The sequence below is a fragment of the Vulpes lagopus genome, chromosome 18 (genome assembly GCF_018345385.1).
Source record: "Vulpes lagopus strain Blue_001 chromosome 18, ASM1834538v1, whole genome shotgun sequence".
NCBI classification, from domain to species: Eukaryota; Metazoa; Chordata; class Mammalia; order Carnivora; family Canidae; genus Vulpes; species Vulpes lagopus.
The window spans coordinates 19,414,247-19,433,142 of record NC_054841.1 but is presented as its reverse complement, the minus strand read 5'-3'; the positions used below and the strand labels follow the sequence as shown (position 1 = coordinate 19,433,142).

Here is an 18,896-nt window from a genome sequence, read left to right as displayed (position 1 = left end):
TCATGCTAACCCAATCACGTGACTTTTAACGAGAGCCCTGTCTTGACCTGACAAAGAACAGCCAGTGGTCTAAGCCTTACTAACTAGAAGCAGAGATGTGAAAAGAAAGCAAATGGAACATTGTATGAGAAAGATTCAAGTCTGACCCTTACCTTGTAAGCAGGAAAAACAAAGATCCACAGAACGCCTTCTGAAGACCAGAATCAGGTATCTACCCATTCATTCAACAGCTACTGATGCAGCGCCCACTATGTGCAGACATTGTTCTGGAGACTGGAGATGTAGGAGCAGACAAAATAAACAAAATGGCCCTGTCCTCATGGAGCTGCCACTCTAGGGACAGAGGGAAAAATAAAAATAAAGAAAATAAAAATAAAAAAAAGCCTCACGTTTTATCTTTATGTTGTGTTTATATTATACTATCCCAGTTTCTGCATTTTCTTGATATGGTGTATTCCATAACAGTGATTGCAGGGACACGACAGTGGAAGGGAAATGAGACAGTGGCCCAGCCAGGTATCTTAGCCCTCTCACCTGTGAGGTAGGAAAGAGCAAGATGAAGTGAGAGCTACCCCAAGACTGTAAGATCCAAGTCTGATTTAGATCTTTTGGGTGATTTAATTTATAAAAAAAGGTTCACTTCTTTTGGGTTTAAATCTGATCATTTGAATCAAAGATGAGCAGCTTTAGAACAGTTGAACTTCTCATTCAACCAGGACTTCACCACTTAACATCTGCCATATTTGTGGGGGTGGCGTGGACAGCTGTGCTTGGTACAACTGCCCCAGAGCCGGATAACTTAGACAAAGCTCCCTTGCACCTTCAGCTTTCAGACAGAAAAACTAGGATTTATCAGGATTGGCTGACCTGATCAAGATCACATACTGAAGAGAAGCTGAACATATTATTACGAATCATGCTCGGTTTTCTCCAATGTAGGTCAATCACCCCCGATATTGGTCAATTACAGAATAACACACTTTCTGCAAGATTTCACCCTCGACAGAAATTTTCCAGGCTCTGTTTCCTTTTGCAGGCAGAAGAGCATGACCCTGGCCAAGAATCACCTGCCTTATTTGGCATTGCAATTCCTTACCTGGTGGTGGAACACACACACACCTCACAAGAGACAACCAACAGAGGCTTAACTCTTTGGAAATGTCATTGTTTACAGGAATCCTACCTTGAGGCACACCCTCTGCTCTCAACTGGTCTCTGAAAGTCAGGGCGTGTATTATCATTTCGTTTGCTTGCTCTCTCAAAGCATCGCCAAAGCTTTGAAAGCCAAGTGTCCATTCAAGTTGACTGTTTTGAACTCCTTCTTCACGCTGGTTCCATTCACGAAGATGTCTTTTATTATCCTTTCATCTGCCAACTCCAGGGAGGACTTTTCCTTCTTTGTATTCAGAGTTCTTCATATGCCAGGACTTTCCCGAATGAGCTTTGCTTTGGCACAACCCCATTTCTCCGAAACAGAGTATACACTCATTTCAATACCCAACCCTACGAGGTTTCATCCCGCCGGGTCGAGGTCCTCGTGGCAAACATCTGTTGACTTTCCCCGTTGCTTTCTTGCCTCTTCTAGAATGGTACCTAATTTCCATCGGCTGTTTGTTTGCCGACCTGTGTTTGTTACCAACTTGAATTGAGACCATCAACTTCCTACAGGGTCTGATTCTGGTTTTTACACTTACTTCCCACCCTCTTTTTTTTTTTTTTTTTCCATCTAAGCACTTTAAATACACACGAACAGATGGAACTGTTTTTAAACACAGTTGCTGAGTTTTTCCTCACAGTCGCATATCCACACATTCTGGTAAGCGAGTTGGGTGACCTGGGTGATTCGTCAAAAGGTTTCCTGACAGCCACTTCCCAACCCACCCAGCGCTGAGATGATTCCAGTATGGTCTGTCTCAGGGGCACATAGTTTTCTTTCTTTCTCTAACGGAGTATCCTAGCCCAAGCCATTCCACTGGCTCCCCTCACGCCAGACCACAGCGAAGTTTCTTCCAACTGCCACCCATAAATTCTCTGTGGCCACACTGGGATGGCAGCTCACCGTTTCACGGCCACTCATGCTAACCCCCTCTGTAATTCTGCTCCCCAAATACCATCCTCTGTCCTTCTGGGGCTGGAACTAGAAACATCACGCATCCCCAAGGCGGCAACAATACCCGTGTTTACTTTAGAATACATTTTGATAAGCACCCAAGTGCTTTAGCTGAAACTGAAGGGTATTTGTGGGAGGTAGCAGATTGTGGCGAAGTTTTATGTTTCAGCATACTCCAGGGAAAAGAAAAAAAATATTATTTTCTTTCCTGGAAGAAAAGAAAAAAGGAAAGAGGGAAAAAAAGAAAAGGGAAAAGAGAAAAGAAAAGAAAAGAAGAGAAAAGAGAAAAGAAAAGAAAAGAAAAGAGAAAAGAAAAGAAAAGAAAAGAAAAGAAAAGAAAAGAAAAGAAAAGAGAAAAGAAAAGAAAAGGAGGGAGAGGAAAGAGAGGAAAGAGAAAGAGACGGGGGGAGTGAGGAGAAATACTAAGATTAAATGCATGCCACAGAAAGACAAGCTGAGGGAATCCCAATAGCATGGACTTTTCTGGAAACACTGGCACCTCCTCTCTCCCTCCACCAAAAAGGAAAAAAAAAAAAAAAGCCCACTCTCCAAGGAAACTGCACTGGTGGTGTTGGAAACAATGCTTGTTTTGTGTTGGGGGGATGAACTGCCTGTGTTCTGGAGGAGGCGAAACCCCAGCAGCAACCATGTCAAAAGTTTCTGCTTTTCTGAGCGGAGCAAGCTCCCCAAAATGAGTGTGAAGGGAGAAGAACAGCTGAAGATTCCAGCCCACGGCTTCAAGTTTTCCGAAGCCTGTTTGCTTTGGCCTGCCTCTGCCATTCCTTTGTCTTTTTTCAGAAGTGTGAAATGGGTCGGTTGCTGGTATTTCTTCTGTGGTTTCTGCTAACTCTTCCATCTGTATAAACTCAGCCCTGCCAGCCGAGCATTTCAGCTGCACTTTCCCTTCAGCCGCCTCGAAGGGACACGGAGGTCCTATTAAGTGGTATTTTGAAGGCTTGCAAATGTGTGATTCTGGCTGTGCAATCGAGGGTGTGAGGCTTAGCTGTGCTGCCCTCCCAGGGCCGGGCCCTCCCTCCAGGACCCAGAGCTCAGCAGGATGAAGACAAAGCGAATCCAGGGACCATGTGCTCCCTGGGAGCCCAGAAGCAAGTGGTGGAAGGTGCCCCTAAGGTGCCCACAAGCCTAAGCAAAGGAAGCTGCGGTCTCGCCCCTCGCAGTGTCTTTCTTTCTCTTTTGAAAACTATTTTTTAGGAGATGAAAAGAGCCATTGGAGAATCTCGATTTCCAGATTTTCCAACTTTCCTTCTATACTTATCTGTATCCGGGTTGACTCGTTACTATTCTTTCAGGAGCAACAGGTTCTCCCTGCAACGAGATTTTTCTTTCTATTTGTCGTATAACAGCTGGGCCTATTTAATTAACTATTTTTCATGAGTTGCTATTACACAGCAAAAATATCATCAAACGGGACAATTTGCCTGGAGGTCAGAGGCTAAAGCTGAAAAGAGCTGATGGCTTTTGCCAAGCCCAACAAGCATCCCTGTGAAGTGTAAGCAGCAATTAATGAAAAGAGTAGCCACAGTTAAATAAACCATGAGGTGGAGAACACTGTGCCAAGGGAAGAGCTATTTTTTGGCCCATCTGTTCTAGCTGTCTGAGGCCAGACCCAGCTCAGTGGGGGCTTCAGTGGAGGGCAGCTGAAACTGAAAAGATGAATCAGAGTGAATAACCACTCCAAAGAAATGGTTTGAACTAGTGCCCCAATCTCCAGCGTGACTTTAAAAGAAGATCTCAGCTACATCACAATTAAATCCCATGAGCCCTTTGTTGAGTTCCCTGAGCTAGAGATGGCAAGCTCTAGCCCAGGGCTTCTTGGTGAAACTAGTCTTCAGTTGTGAGCCATTAGCATGAACTTAAGTTCACGAGTCTATGAGCCCAAGAGATGTTTTTAACATATATACCAAAGCATGCTCACTGTTTCAAGGCAGAGCCATCAGCATGAGGTAAGACCCATCAAAAGTCAGTGTAGATGCTAAAATTTCAAGACTGCCTCCTCTTCGTTTCCCTAACCTAGATAATTTAGTAATCTACTCAGAATGGGGTAATCTTAGACTTCATAAAATGTATTGTGAAGTTGTTGGGGTTTTTACGTCTGTGCCACAGAGCACATCGTATGTACCTCCCACAGTCGTGTTAAATAACGTTTATAGAATTACATTTATAGAATGTGCAATGAGTTATTAAGAATAAAATGAGTCTTCAAAAAATTTTTGTGAGTGCTAAAATTAAAAAAAAAAAAGAAAGAAATTCTGTGAGCCTACAATGATCTGGGTCCGGTGCAACACTATAAGGAAGAAAAAATATGTTTGTATTTGTATCTGTAAATGACATCCGCTATGATAATGATGATGATGGCGATGGTGACACAATCTATGAGTTGTTTACCATTAATCATTCATTCCTCGTTCTTCCTAAAAAAATCACAATTCCAACATCCAATACAGAAATCCTATTCCCGGGACACTTGGGTTGCTCAGTGGTTAAGCATCTGCCTTCGGCTCAGGGCGTGATCCTGGAGTCCTCAGATAGAGTCCCACATAGGGCTTCCTGCATGGAGCCTGCTTCTCCCTCTGCCTATGTCTCTGCCTCTGTGTGTGTGTGTGTCTCTCTTGAATAAATTAATAAAATCTTAAAAAAAGAGAGAAAGAAATCCTAGTCCCCTTTGTCTGAGATTGATCCAGCAAGTGTCCCAGTTCTAGACAATGAAACATAAGAGGGTTGCTGCTGAAGGTACCTTAAGCTAGTTCAAGGTGTTGAGCCCATTTAAAGCTAGACTATAATCTGTACAAGGACTGAAGCTTATTTTCCTGGTTACCTTTTCTCCTGGAGCGTGGCCCTTCCATATGTCAAACCAGACCATGGCAGGGTGTTCCTAGAGCTTCCCATTGTTGACCAGCCCTGGACTCCAGATTGTGTTCCTCCAGCACCGTGGTTATGAAAAGCTCAGCTCAGCTTTCCAGCCTCCAGCTGCCTATTCAGGTAGCTCAGAAGGCTAGTGTATTTCTCTGAGTTTATTTATTCTCCAGATTATTAGCACTGTAATTCTTTGATTTCAAAAAATGTTTCTGTTGAGCTGTTCTAGTTGCTCCTGCATGTTGTAGCCCAGCAGAGGCAGAGGTCAATGTTCAATATTCTTGAGGACTCTGTAAAGACATGCTTATAATGGAGTTTTTAGATGCAAGGATCTCTGATACGTGGGATAATATAAAACAGGAAGATGAACAATAGTTCCTGGGCAGGAAAAGGAGAGCAAAGATAGAAAGAGAGAAAGCAAAGAAAAGGATGAGAGGAAAAAGTCAAAGATCTCATAGCAGAGGTATTCCCATCTCTATTTTATAGTATAAGGACCGACATTAAAAGTAATGTGCAAAATGTAGCAGATCATAAATAATGAAGTCAGTTGTGAACTCAGGACTTTCTGGCTCCAGCCTGGATTTGGTTCTCTTCTCAATATGCCTATCTGGCTTAATATTTCTGACCCTTCATAGTCTTCTAACCCTTGGATCCTGGAAACCAATCAGAACAATTCAATCCAGCTGAAAACCTTGGCTAGTGAACATGACCTTTTAATCTCTCTCTACTCTGCCTTGACAATATAGAACCTCCTTGCTCCACCAATAGTGATCAGTACATTCTAACTAATCTCAGCTCTGATCCCCATGCCCCCCCCAATTGTTCTCTCCCACAATAAGAATGAATATGAAGAATTCATTGGATTATTAAATTCAGCCCTAGAGATCATTAAGTAAATAGAATCCTCTCTCTCTCTCTCTCTCTCTCTCTCTCTCTCTCTCTCTCTCTCTTCTCTGTTTTTATTTTCTGTCCTTAACAAATATTGGCTTAACAGGGTTGTGTGCTTAGGGCATTGCAAAACACTGCATATACAACAGTGGACAAATGGTACCATTCCTACTCATCTGGACCATACAGGTGAATGGTCATAGATGGAGGCTGTGTTTCCAAGTGTATTGCCCTGGGACAGAGGTGCAAATCCATAGAAGACCAACAAGGAAGGAAAGAGACCTAAATCATGGATAAGACAGCCTAATGAGTGCTAAAGCCAGTCTAAAGTTGTCAGATTTTCTAAAGAGGTATCCACACCATACCACAAAAGAAGAGTTTTGTCAATGGCTCCTATGCCTCCTTATTTGTTTGAGTAACAATGTCACTTTGGGCTGAATTGACCTAGTTCCTGAGACCCCATTCCACCAGAACCTTCCAGCTCTCTATGTCCCTTGGCCACAACCCCAACTGCATAGAGATGTGACAGCTGAGTAGAAGCCCTGCCAGTTAGAGGAATCTGCCCTTCAGCATGCCTAGCCCTGTAGAGCCAGAACATTTGACCCAAGAAAGAGATCCATCCAAGTCTTTGAAAATGTATGCACTTTTTTTTTTTAATTCTGAAAACAGGTTAGAGCCAAACTGATCAGATGACTAAGCAAGGATTGCATGTCTTCAGATGCCTGGATGGAACCAATTGAAACTGTATCTGCCCCTGGCCTCCCCCACCCCCCTTAAGCCTCCTCATTGGCAGTGTCCAGTCTGTGAGGGTACCCTTGAAGGCAAGTCATTTGTGGTTATAAATAATTAGCCTGATTTAGTCTTAGCACCAGCGTGCTTGCATTTGTGTTTGAAGAAGAAGCTCTGTCCTTTGGTCATCTTTCTTTCATTAATTCTCACTAAGGCCAAGTGCAATGTAATTACATCCCAATGTAAGCATTCCAGTGTGAAAGTGACTTCATCCCATTTGATACTATCTTTGACATAAAACCATCCATATTTTAAACTAAAACATGGATGTATCCCTTTAATGCAAACAAAATCTCCATTGCTTGAAGAGAAACTTCAAGGGAAGGAGAATATGAATTTGTGGGAGAGTTCTTTCTTGGAATAAGCACCCGATTCTGGGAATAAATCTGGGTGGGAAGGAGGGGGTATGCGTGCAGGGCTTGTGAAGTAGTGAGGCTGGCTTTCTCAATCTTGGAGCTGAAATTCATTCTGATATAATGTGGATTCATTGTAGTCCTTTCCTCTGGAATAATGCCAAACAACTTTCTTTCCCCATAACAACCTTCCAATTAACGGAATACAGAGCTCCTGCCCTCTTATTCTTTTCTTGTGTTTTCTCTTCCCCAGGTTGAACTCTTTCCATTCTTTCAACTATTCCTGATATGGCATTTTGGCAGGAAGAAACAGGGGTGGAAAAATTGTGTGAATAAGTACTTGGTGTACGCTTCAGTAAATGGCAAATCTCTCTCTGACCTCCAAGCCAACATTCTGACACCAGATCAGAGTACACACTTGGAGTGGCATGTCAGCAGGCAGCGTTCCCAGCCTCCTGCCAGTGAGAGGAAGCAAGAAAAACTGGCCAAAATGTTTTTGCCCATATTAATTAAGAAATGTTTTCCCTTCATTGATTCTCATATGGAACTGACATTTTTTGTCACTTGTGAAAATTATTAAAAGTTTTATATTTTAAGCTCTTAATGAATCTTTCCTTAAGTTGCATTTGGAATTATTTTAGTCCCTAAAACAACTCTGCAAATGTGCTTTAAAGGCTCACGGTCTTTTATTTATTTTTATTTCCTGAAATAAAAATAAACAACTACTCTTAACAAATGTCTCTATTTTCTGAAACTGTGGAAACCAGGAAAAAAAACAGACATCAACATGGGCTCCAAATCAGGCACAAGTTAATATTTTTTATTGAATTTGTGGACTAAAGCTCAGAGTCTAAGGCCTGCTATTTTTCAGCCTCCAATGGCTGTAATTATAATGGCACACCTCCACCTGCTTTCTCTAACTTGTTTAGCCTGAGACAAACCAGATGAGGACAAAAAATAGACCGATTACACTTGTCCACTATTAGGTGGGTTCTGGAATTTAATTTGTAATTAATCTTGTAATCTTAGAACCAACTCCTGTGTTCATGAATGGTAAGATTAATACATCTGCTAATATTACTACTAATTATATCAACAATGGAAATAGTTATAATGCTTCTGATTGTATGAAAGTGAGTTTTGAGGGGCACCTGGGTGGTTAAGTGGTTGAGTGTCTCCCTTCGGCTCAGGTCATGATCCCGGGATCCTGGGATTGAGTCCTGCATCAGGCTCCCTGCAGAGAGCATGCTTCTCCCTCTGCCTATGTCTCTGACTCTCTCTCTATGTCTCTCATGAATAAATAAATAGCATCTTAAAAAAAAAAGTGATTTTGGTATTTCACTATTAATTATGATGATGGCTCCTATTTTAAGAAAGATTTCTTAAATAGTGTTGAAAATTACCCTCTAAGTTTTCTTTTTTTCCCCTCTAAGTTTTATAAGAAAGCTGAAGACATTTTAAAATGTCTTTTCAAATTTTATTGATGTTTCAAAATATAATTATTTAAATATTATTTTATTATTGGTATTACTTATATATTAATGGCATAATGGTGGTATAATTATGACGGTGGCATAATTTTTAAAAATCTACCTAAAGCCCTCATAAAGACAGTGAAGCAATATAACATAATTGTTTTTGTTACATATAAAACCTGATACATAGCTAAACCAGGTGGCCCGGGAAGCCCATGGAACACAAAACAAAAATAGATTGGGCACAACACAGGCAGGTATGACTGTTGAATGGTATCAACATCAGCATAGGAAGAAAAAGAAAAAAGAAATAAAGAACACTTAGCAAACCAGAAAAAAGAGAACCCAAAAATGGCCACCAGGGACACCCTGTAAAGTACAGTGAGCTATGGATTTTGCTAACTTCAATAGCATATGAGTGCAAGAAGCACAGACGCAATGTCTGCAGGTAAGGTCTGAGGAATTCTGGGCATTATCAACTCGCAAAACTAGCCAAGCTCCCCTTGAAGACAAATGCCCACAGAATGTCTGGCATGCAATCCTCACTGAGCAGAACAGAGACAATTGAAATAAAGAAACAGAAGTTTCAGATAAAAGTAGAGAAGATGAACAGAGCCAAGAGATAGATATTAGAGACCAAGCCAGTGTATCTTGTAACAACAGAAATGGAGATTGTGAAATTAGGAAAACTACCATGAATGATGATTGCCTCTAAAAGTTCAAGAAAACTGGTTTCACATAAAAATGGACAAGGACTTAAAAAGCATTTAAAAGTAACTCCATAGGGGTGCCTGGGTGGCTTAGTTAGTTAAGCATCTGCCTTTGGCTCACGTCATGATCTCAGGGTCCTGGGATCGAGCCCTAAGTTGGGCACCCTGCTTAGTGGGGAGTATGCTTCTCCCTCTAGCTCTGCCCCCCTCCCCCTGCTTGTACTCTCTCTCTCTTTCACTCACTCTCTCTCTAAAATAAATAAATGAATAAAATACATTTTTTAAGTACCTAAAAAAAAAGAAAGTAACTCCCTAAAGACAACAAATGTACACAAAGGACACAAAAACAACATGCCCACAACAGAGTATTCCTCAATGAGCTCAAAGATATTAAGAGTATAATACAGAAAATTAAAGACCAACAAAATACTGCAATTAGAAAAAATAAGTCAGAAATGAGGTGGGAAAGAACTCAAAAGAACTATAAGTAAAAGAAAAATCATTTCCAAACTGAAGACTAAAACAGAAGGCATACAATTGCAAATAAATATAACAGATAAAGGTTGAAGTGAGATATAAAATGATAAGACAGATCTTTTCTAGTGAAAAAAAATTAAGAAGACACAAAATGACCTAAGAAAAAGTAACAAGCACTGAATATACACAAAGAAGACAAAACAAACGTATAATAGCAGTTCTTGAACAGGAAAAACAAAGCAAAGGAACAGAAGAAAAATAAGGACAATAATTGAGAAAATTAAAACATATAAGATATTTTACAATAAAATACACACTATAAAATTAAAACTGCATACTGAAAAGGCACAGCACATACCTGAGAAAATTGACTCAGAAAGGTCAACACTGAAAATTGCTGGACTTCAAAGAAAAATAAACACTCTTTTCAGCATCTAGGCAAAAACATTATAAAAAATATTACTAGGCTTTTTGACAACAATGCTTTATGCCAGAAACAAAGGCATGAACTAGCACATATTATGGTTTCACTTATATGGGGAATACAGAAAATAGTGAAAGGGATTATAGGGGAAAGGAGGGAAAATGAGTGGGGAAAATCAGAGAGGGTGACAGAACATGAGAGACTTCGAACTCTGGGAAATGAACAAGGGGTAATGGAAAGGGAGGTGGGTGGGGGGATGGGGTGACTGAGTGACTAGCATAGGGGGGCACTGAACGGGATGAGCACTGGGTGTTATACTATATGTTGGCAAATCGAACTCCAATAAAAAATATACAAAAAAGAAAAAATAAGCTAAATATTTTTGTATCCATCCAAAATTCTACATGTAAAAGCTGAAGACAAGCTGCTATCACATTTAAGAACTTAGGTAATTCTGTTCCCAAGCACTTTTTTCAAGAAATCCCTGGGTGGCGCAGCGGTTTGGCGCCTGCCTTTGGCCCAGGGCGCGATCCTGGAGACCCGGGATTGAATCCCACATCGGGCTCCCAGTGCTTGGAGCCTGTTACTCCCTCTGCTTATGTCTCTTTATCTCTCTGTGACCATCATAAATTAAAAAAAATAAATCTACTCAAAAAGAAAGTTAAAATATATGAAATTATTATAAAGATGTTGACATAAGGATTGATGGTGAGCAATATATAGTTACATTTACAACTAAAATTTTGAAAGAGTTTGAAGACAGGATAATATATAATGGTTTTAAATACTGACAAGTACCACTGTTTTTAAAAAAGGAAAAAGAACTGAGGAAGCATTAACAACATTTTTAGTGGTTTGCAGTAATCATAGGTAAAGTACTGTTGATCCAGGTATTCTGAGACTCCTGTGAGTACCATGTAGGATAAAGTAAGTGAGTAATTGTTGAATATTCAAATTCTAGCATCTCTCTCTTCTTGAGAACTAAAATCATCAGTGTAGAATAAATGACAAACAGATATAACCTAGAGAAGTCAAACAAATCATAATCCTGCATGTGAATTGTGCTTAATAATATGAACTCATAAAGCATTTTAACTTAAAAAGTTACAAGATAAAATGTTGATTTTATAAAACACATAAAAAGTGTTAGTGTATCATAGTTCTGTCCACTGAGGAGACCTAGAAATTAATCAGACCAACAACACACAGATATTCACATTGTCTACAAATAATGGTAGTTTTAACTCTTCTTTTCCAATCGTTATCTCATATTGCCACATGGGATAAGAGCTGCACTACTGATGTTAAATAAAAGTACAAAAATAGTCATTATTGTCATTATCTCAATTTTAGGTGGAGAATGTTTAATATGTATATGTTACAATTATAAACTTTTTGGTGAGGTGGTATTTTTTCCTTTTCTTTAAAGATTGCATTTATTTATTATTTATTTATTTATTTATTTGAGAGTGTAGGGAGGAGGGGAGAGGGAGAGGGACAAGCAGTCTCTGCACTGAACACAGGACCTGACGTGGGGCTCAATCTCATGACCCTGAGATCATCACCAGAGCTAAAATCAAGAATCAGATGCTCAGACAACTGAGCCACCCAGGTGCCTCTTAAATGATACCTTCATTGAATAATATCAAATTACTTTTTGCTCTAAAAGATGAAATTCAAAAAAAAAAAAAGAAAAGAAAAAAAAGATGAAATTCAAAAATATGGAAATACTTCTGCCATCTCATTTCTCCAACATCCAATTTTTGTTATATTTATCATACTTTAAATGATGCCAATATTTATAACATTATATTATGTGCTATAACCTTAATTATTAAAATTGTTTTGGTTTGTCCTAAATAAATGTATTTTGTACTCATCATCCTTTATTTCATTTGTAATTCTCATGGTTTTTACTTTCTATTCATATTTCAATTTATTGTTTAAAAATTCAATTTATATTCCCATCATTGCCTTGATTTTATCATTGCTCTTTTTTCCCAAAAGATACTGATGGATGCTCTATTCCCTGACTTTTTTCATATTTGAGAATGTTGCTTTTGTAGATGAACTGTTCTGATATTTTTAGGTCTAGAAATTTGTTAGTGTTTGGCTCTGCATAGGAACAAAAAAAACTCTGATTTTAGCATTTGCTGATTCTCCTGGGGTGAATAATCCAACATCAAGCTACCAACATGATGTCACTGAATGCAGATTTGGGGAGAGATGCTCAGAAGCATACCATTATATTACATTATATAGTATCTGCACTTTATGGAAACAAAAGACATAAATAACCTCAAGATCACGAAAATACTAAATCTAGTAAAATAATTAGGAAGTAATGTCCTTCTATTACTTCTATTTGTTAAAAAATATTTATTATTTATTTACAATTTTGTGTACTTTAGTTTAAAATAATGTCTGTTTAATAACTTGCCAGTCATATTCTTAAAATTTTGATGATCTGCTCTTGGAAAGTCAGTATGAGCTGGGTCCAATGCATGGTCAAGCTTTAGTTATTTTAGAACTCTAGTGACAATGTTCAATTGTTTTCCTGCACTAAATATTACCGTGGAAATATCTGAAGCTGACTTTTTGCAGCATGACAGCTGAACTGATACTTTGTCCCACGTCATACTACAAGTCCATAGAAATTCTGGATTAAGTGGTAAAAAGTAAATCAAAGTAAAATGAGAGAGATTTCCATGTGCAAGAAAAGAAAAATGAAATCGATGCAGAGCAATAATATGAAGGTGATTCAGTGACAACATTCAGGTATTGAAAGAAAGGTAGATCCTAGGAGCTGGATGCTGAGGCTCTAATGCCCATCCAAAAACAATAGAAAGTGAGGCAACTGGAATTCAAATCCCATCTTGTCCTCATGGATTATGAAGGCTCTGTCCATCAGCCCAGAACAAAATTAGTCTTATGTCTAGGGCTTTGATTCAAGAGAAAGAAAAGTTGTTGGCAAAAAAAAAAAAAAAAAAAAGAGAAAGTCTCCAAGCTCATACCAGGAATGAATACGTGGTCCAATTTTAAAGTGGATGAATAGAGCAGTAACAGCAAACCCAGAAATTAACCCAAAAACTGGCTGGCTCCTGGACATGAAAACCCTTGAGGTTTCTCCTGGACATCCTCATCATAAACAATCTTAAAATTATATGTTAGCAACAGTTTCACAAGACAAGACATACAGAACTTCTATAGAATAATCCCTCTAATCCAAAGACAAACTCAATGTCAAAAAGAACAAAGCAATAAGTAAATATTATATCCAAAAGTCTTGATGAACCAACAAAAATAAAACTTAGCAACTCAAGAACTAGAAGTAATAGGATAACATGGAAATATTTTTTGTGGAAATATTTAAATATCAAAAAACAATAAAAGTACTATGTGTAGTTTTAAAATAAAAGAATGTATTAAAAATAGATGAATTTGAGAAAGAACCAGCTAAAATTGCTGGAAATAAAAATAAATAGTTCATTAGAGGTTTTAAAAAAATGAATAAACGAATTAAGTAGGAGGTTAGATGTAGCTGAAGAGAGAACTGATAAGGTGGAAGATGGAGAATAGAAATCATTTCCAAAAACAGAGGATATTTATTATTTATTTATTTATTTAACAATAAACATCAAAATTACTTCTTAATTAAGTACCATAACTTCACTTTAGCTGATGACAATGTAATTAAAAGACAAATAAATAGTCAAATAGCAACTAAAACAATCCACCTATATCTGTACATTTTTTAAAAAATCTAAATGGATGTGTCAAAGAAGAGATAAAAAATGAAAATGGTGAAGGAGTTGGCCTTGGATGAAAATGAAGGAGCACCAAAGAGATCTATGAGAAGTAGCTGGAGTAGGTGTCAGAAGAAAATGAGGAGTTTGAACACAAAGAGTTAAAAGAAAGGATGGTCTAAATGTTCAATGTTCAACAAATTGGAAGACAGTATATTAAAACTAAAAGAATTAGAAAGTGGGAATGACAAAAGATCAGAGGAGTTAACAAAATAGAACACAGAACAAGATCAACAGAATGAAAGGCGAATTTTCTGAATGATCAGTAAAATAGGCACTGGTCTATCAAGACTAATGAAGCCAAAAAATACTAAGGCACAAATAAACATGGTAAAAACAAAAAGACATAAGTATATGCAAGCCAGGCATTTTAAAAGAACATCATGAACAATATTTTCCCAACAATCTTGAAAAGTTACATGACAGACTTTTTAAAAAATATAATGAAAAGAAATACGAATTTCAGTTGATTTTAAAGATGACTATCCTTTAAAGAATAGCTAATACAAACAAGAAAAAAGGTACAAACCTAAAAACAGACTCTTAACTATGGAAGACAAATGGATGGTTACCAGAATTGAGGTAGGAAAAAAAAAAAGAAGGGAAGTAGGGGTGGGCAACAGCTAAAATAAAAGATGGGGATGAAGAGAACATTTATTGTAATGAGCACTGAGCAATGTATAGAATTGCCAAATCAATTATATTGTACAGCTGAAACTAAGATAATTCTGTGGGTTAACTATACTGGCATTAAAATATTTTAATGACTGGGTGATGGGCACTGAGGGGGGCACTTGATGGGATGAGCACTGGATGTTATACTGTATTTTGTCAAATCGAATTCCAATAAAATATATATATATATAATATTAAATAAAAAATTTAAAAAGAGATAAAAATAAATTTTGAAAGAGAATAGGTGATCCATATATTATATAAACTGTTTTAGTCAAAGAAAAAGTTTTTTTGCAAAAAAATGAGGAGACACTTTCTAAAATTCTTTTATAAGATGGATAACTTCAAAATTTTAAAAAAATTAACAAGGGAAACATACGAATCAGAATAAAAATATTAATGATAATCACAACATAAAGTTGTTAGTCAGCCTTTTAAAAGTGGCTTACATGTATAAATTCTTCTCTTGGTAAATCTGTGATGTCCAGAATATGAACTCCTTCACGTTACAGGTAAAGAAACTTGAGCAGAGAAAGGGCGACCAACTCTCAAGGTCCTCCAGACAGAATCTGCACAGTCCCCAAAGGGAGTCCAGACAGTCTAGTTTCAGATCCTCTGCCTTTAACCACAGACTCCAAATTTTTAAATGAAATATTAGCAAAACAAATGCAGCAAGTATTTTTAGTACAAAATGATGATGTAGAGTTGGCAAAGATGTCCAGGGCACAATTTCTTAGCTGCAGATTCACATTCCTATCCAATCTATTGTCCACATCTCCAAAAACATCTCACTTACTGGCAAATATATCTTCCTTCTCCGGCAACTGTTCACTCTCAGATGTGTTCTCTACCCATAGCTTTCTGCTGCAGCTTTGTAGAGTTACGTCGCCCCTTCCCGTCCACCCACCCTATGTAAAGCCATTCTATGATTTCCCACTGTTTTTAGCACAATGAGCAAATTTCTCATGTTGGCCTACAAGATCTGTCCATAGCTACCTCTTCAGCAACTTTGAGAATCATTTTCTCCCTTCTTCCCTGTACCTTAGCCACGCAGCCTTCCTTCTTACTTGACCAAGGGTGTTCACTCATGCTGTTCCCTTGCCTGGAACTCCCTACTCTGAGCTTTGCCTGGTTGTCTCCTGGTCTTCTAGGTCTCACTTCAATCATGATTTCTTGAGAGAAATCCTGCCCAGAGCTCACCACCTCCCAAGACTAGGTCAGGCTCCCATAATCAATTTCTTCTAGCACCCCCTACCTCTCTCTGGCAGCACTGCATGTATTTGTTTCATTAATCTTTCTCTTCCCCACTAGAATGTCAACTGCAAGAGGGCAGGAGCCATGTATTTTCTTTTGTAGCATTGATTCCTTGGTGTCTAACTCAGTGTTTTTACTTTATTAAAATAATTCATTATAATAGTAAATAATAATTTGTTTAATAATTTAAGAGAGAAAAAAGGGAAGAAAGAAAAGAGAAGAGAGAAGAGGGATCCCTGGGTGGCCCAGTGGTTTGGCGCCTGCCTTTGGCCCAGGGCGGGATCCTGGAGACCCGGGATCGAATCCCATGTCAGGCTCCCGGTGCATGGAGCCTGCTTCTCCCTCTGCCTGTGTCTCTGCCTCTCTCTCTCTCTCTCTGTGACTATCATAAATAAATAAAAATTTAAAAAAAAAAAAAAGAGAAGAGAGAAGAAAGAGGACAAGGAAGGATGATAGATTATTTGAAAAAAAATGGCTGCCATTATTCTCCTCCCTGTATCCATGCCCCTTGCAATATGATTTTGCCACTCCTCCCATAAAAAGGCAGACACTCATTCCATAAACCCTTGAACTCAGGCTGGCTTTGGGATTTCCTCTGCTCGGTGAAATGCAGCAGAAGAAATGATGTGCTGGTTCTGCACCTATGTTTCCAAAAGTCCTGTGGATGATTGCTTCCTCTTTTAAATCTCTGTGGCTGCAATGTGGACAAGTCAAGGCTAGCCCAATGCAGGATGAGAGACCACGGACAAAGGCACAAGTCTTGCCCATCCCCAGCAAGGTCATCCTAGAACAGCCAGCCCCCTGCCAACCTGCCAGCCGACCTCAGGCATGAGAGCAAGGCCCAATCGATGTCACTCGAGCCTGGCCCATAGAACCAGACTCTCCAGCTGGTCCTTATATCCAAGAGCAACAAGAAATGGTGTTGTTTTAAGCCAACACGTTTTGGAATTGAGGGGGGAAAGATATAAGTTAAGGGGAAGAAAAGATCAAAGTGGACACAGATTCAATGTTAAGCTCCAGGAAAAAAAAAAAGAAAGAAAGAAACTAACAAATAACTTATACCCTCCAAAAAAGGTCTAGGTTTTTATTCAGGCTTGACTTGCTAAAAATTGAGGTTTCCAAAAGAATGAATGAAGCCCCTGTCATGGGCCAAGTGATGTTCTAGGGGGAAAAAAAGACGAGGAGTATGGAGTTAGAATTTCAAACCCCAGCTTACTTTGCTAGTTCCATGTACATAGATAATTTCTTTTCTCCCTAAGTATGTACAATGGAGCCGACAGTTACAGTATCTACTTTGGGAGGATGTGGTGATATGGAGGAGATTGCACTTCCATGAGTACAAGTGAGTCAATTCTTTACTTGCAGGTGAATCTGAAATGTAGTTACTGCTCAGACCTGGGCTGACGTGTCTCCAATGGGGCCCTAGATAGATGCCCCTGTGCCTGTGGGAGTGCATATTACCCCATACTGTACCACCCACCTGCTCCCATGAACTATCTCCCCACCCCCAACCAGTTGAGCCTGGTTGCCTTGAGTTCATTGTCTTTGGTGGAGACTCTGTCTGTTAATCTGCTTCCTACAAGCAGTCTCTGAGAGGGACTTTCACACCCAACTTCTCTTTATTCTCATCTCGATCTAGACAGTCTTTCCTGCACTAGATACCAGTGCCATCCAGCTGAGAACCTAGAGTCTGCTCAAATATGCCACTCATGATTCAGCTGAGCCCTTTGAACACCAAAACTACACCTGATTAGTGTTTATTACCCTCTAATGACCACAGTGACTGAGACTCTTCCCTGGGGTGTCACAGGGAAGAGTCTCAGTCACTGTGGAGTCCAGCTTACACCCAGTCTGTCCCTGTGACACCCCCCAAGACTCCCTTCGACCCCCCCTGCCAATTACCATAGATCATTGAGCCTCTTCCCACAGCCTAGGAGGTCCTAATCTATTTCAGGAGGTACCCAAGAGTTAGGACAAGGGCATTGTTGGTTTAAAAAAAAATGTATAGACTATAGAGGACTCTGCAAGGTGTCAGTGTTATCATCACCATTATCTCCTGAGGATCCAGCCCCTCCTGCTAACACTGCCGCTGTGTCAGGGGGACTTTGAGAAGGAGACTGGACCTCAAAGAGCCTTCCAGGTCCAATAATTCAGAATTCCATAGATACACTGAATTCCATTAAAAAATAAGTAAGCAAGATGCATATGCAAATTAGGTAAATTTCCATTTTCTGCATTCATTTCGATATCATTTGATTTAAACTTCTCTTGAGAGGCTGTTTGAACCTAGGTGGTATCAATAAAAAAGATGAAGAAGCCCACATTTTGTCAGCTGGGGGCAGCCTAGCCCCTTTTCACCAAAACCAAAAATAGTGGGCAAATAATAATATGAACCCATCTGTGAGTCGGCAGCTCATTCACTCAGTGCCACGCAGGAGGCTAAACTACTCTACTCCGCTTACCTGTTCTCATGACAGACTAATAAGTGAGTGCTATCATCATCCCCATTTCACAGATGTGGAACCCAAGGCATAGAGAAGTCAGGTAGTTCATCCAAAGTCACAGACCCAGTAGACAGGAGGCAGGATGCAAACCCCTAAAATCTAGTCCAGCAGCATGCTTTTGAATCCTACTCTCACACGTGAATACGCCTGCCCTCGCCTCCCCAGGGCCCCTGCAGGGTGTTGCAGGGATGAGATGCAGCTCGGTTGCCAGGCAGACTCTCCCTGCCACTTAGAAAGCCCATGTCTGGCGCACTCACGAACCTGGATTTTCCAATTGTGCTTGGCTCCAGCTCCCCGGAGAGAAGGCAGCAAACCGGGAAGGCCAGAGCTGTCTCCTGCCCGCTCCTGCTAATTAAACTCCTCCAACTGACACTCTTTGGCTGGTTCCAAGTGGATATTATTTTTAGTTTGTGAGGGTTAAAGGGGAGGGGAAGCATGCCAAATTCAGGTTGTTAGAGAGGGCGAAGGAGAAGGGAGCTCAGAAGGAGGCCCTGTGATTACGACACCATTTAATAAAAAGATAGGAAAAGTGGGGAGCTCCTGGTCCTGCCTCAAAG

General features: G+C 39.5%; 1 long non-coding RNA gene across 1 annotated transcript; it reads right to left on the bottom strand.

The window, feature by feature from the left end:
* Positions 1–202: 202 nt before the first annotated feature.
* Positions 203–18,671, bottom strand: LOC121478283. The gene is made up of 3 exons (XR_005984446.1): positions 18,601–18,671; positions 10,035–10,110; positions 203–333 (listed from the first exon to the last, which is right to left on the bottom strand). It is a non-coding gene; the product is annotated as an uncharacterized LOC121478283 (long non-coding RNA).
* Between the last annotated feature and the right edge of the window lie 225 nt (positions 18,672–18,896).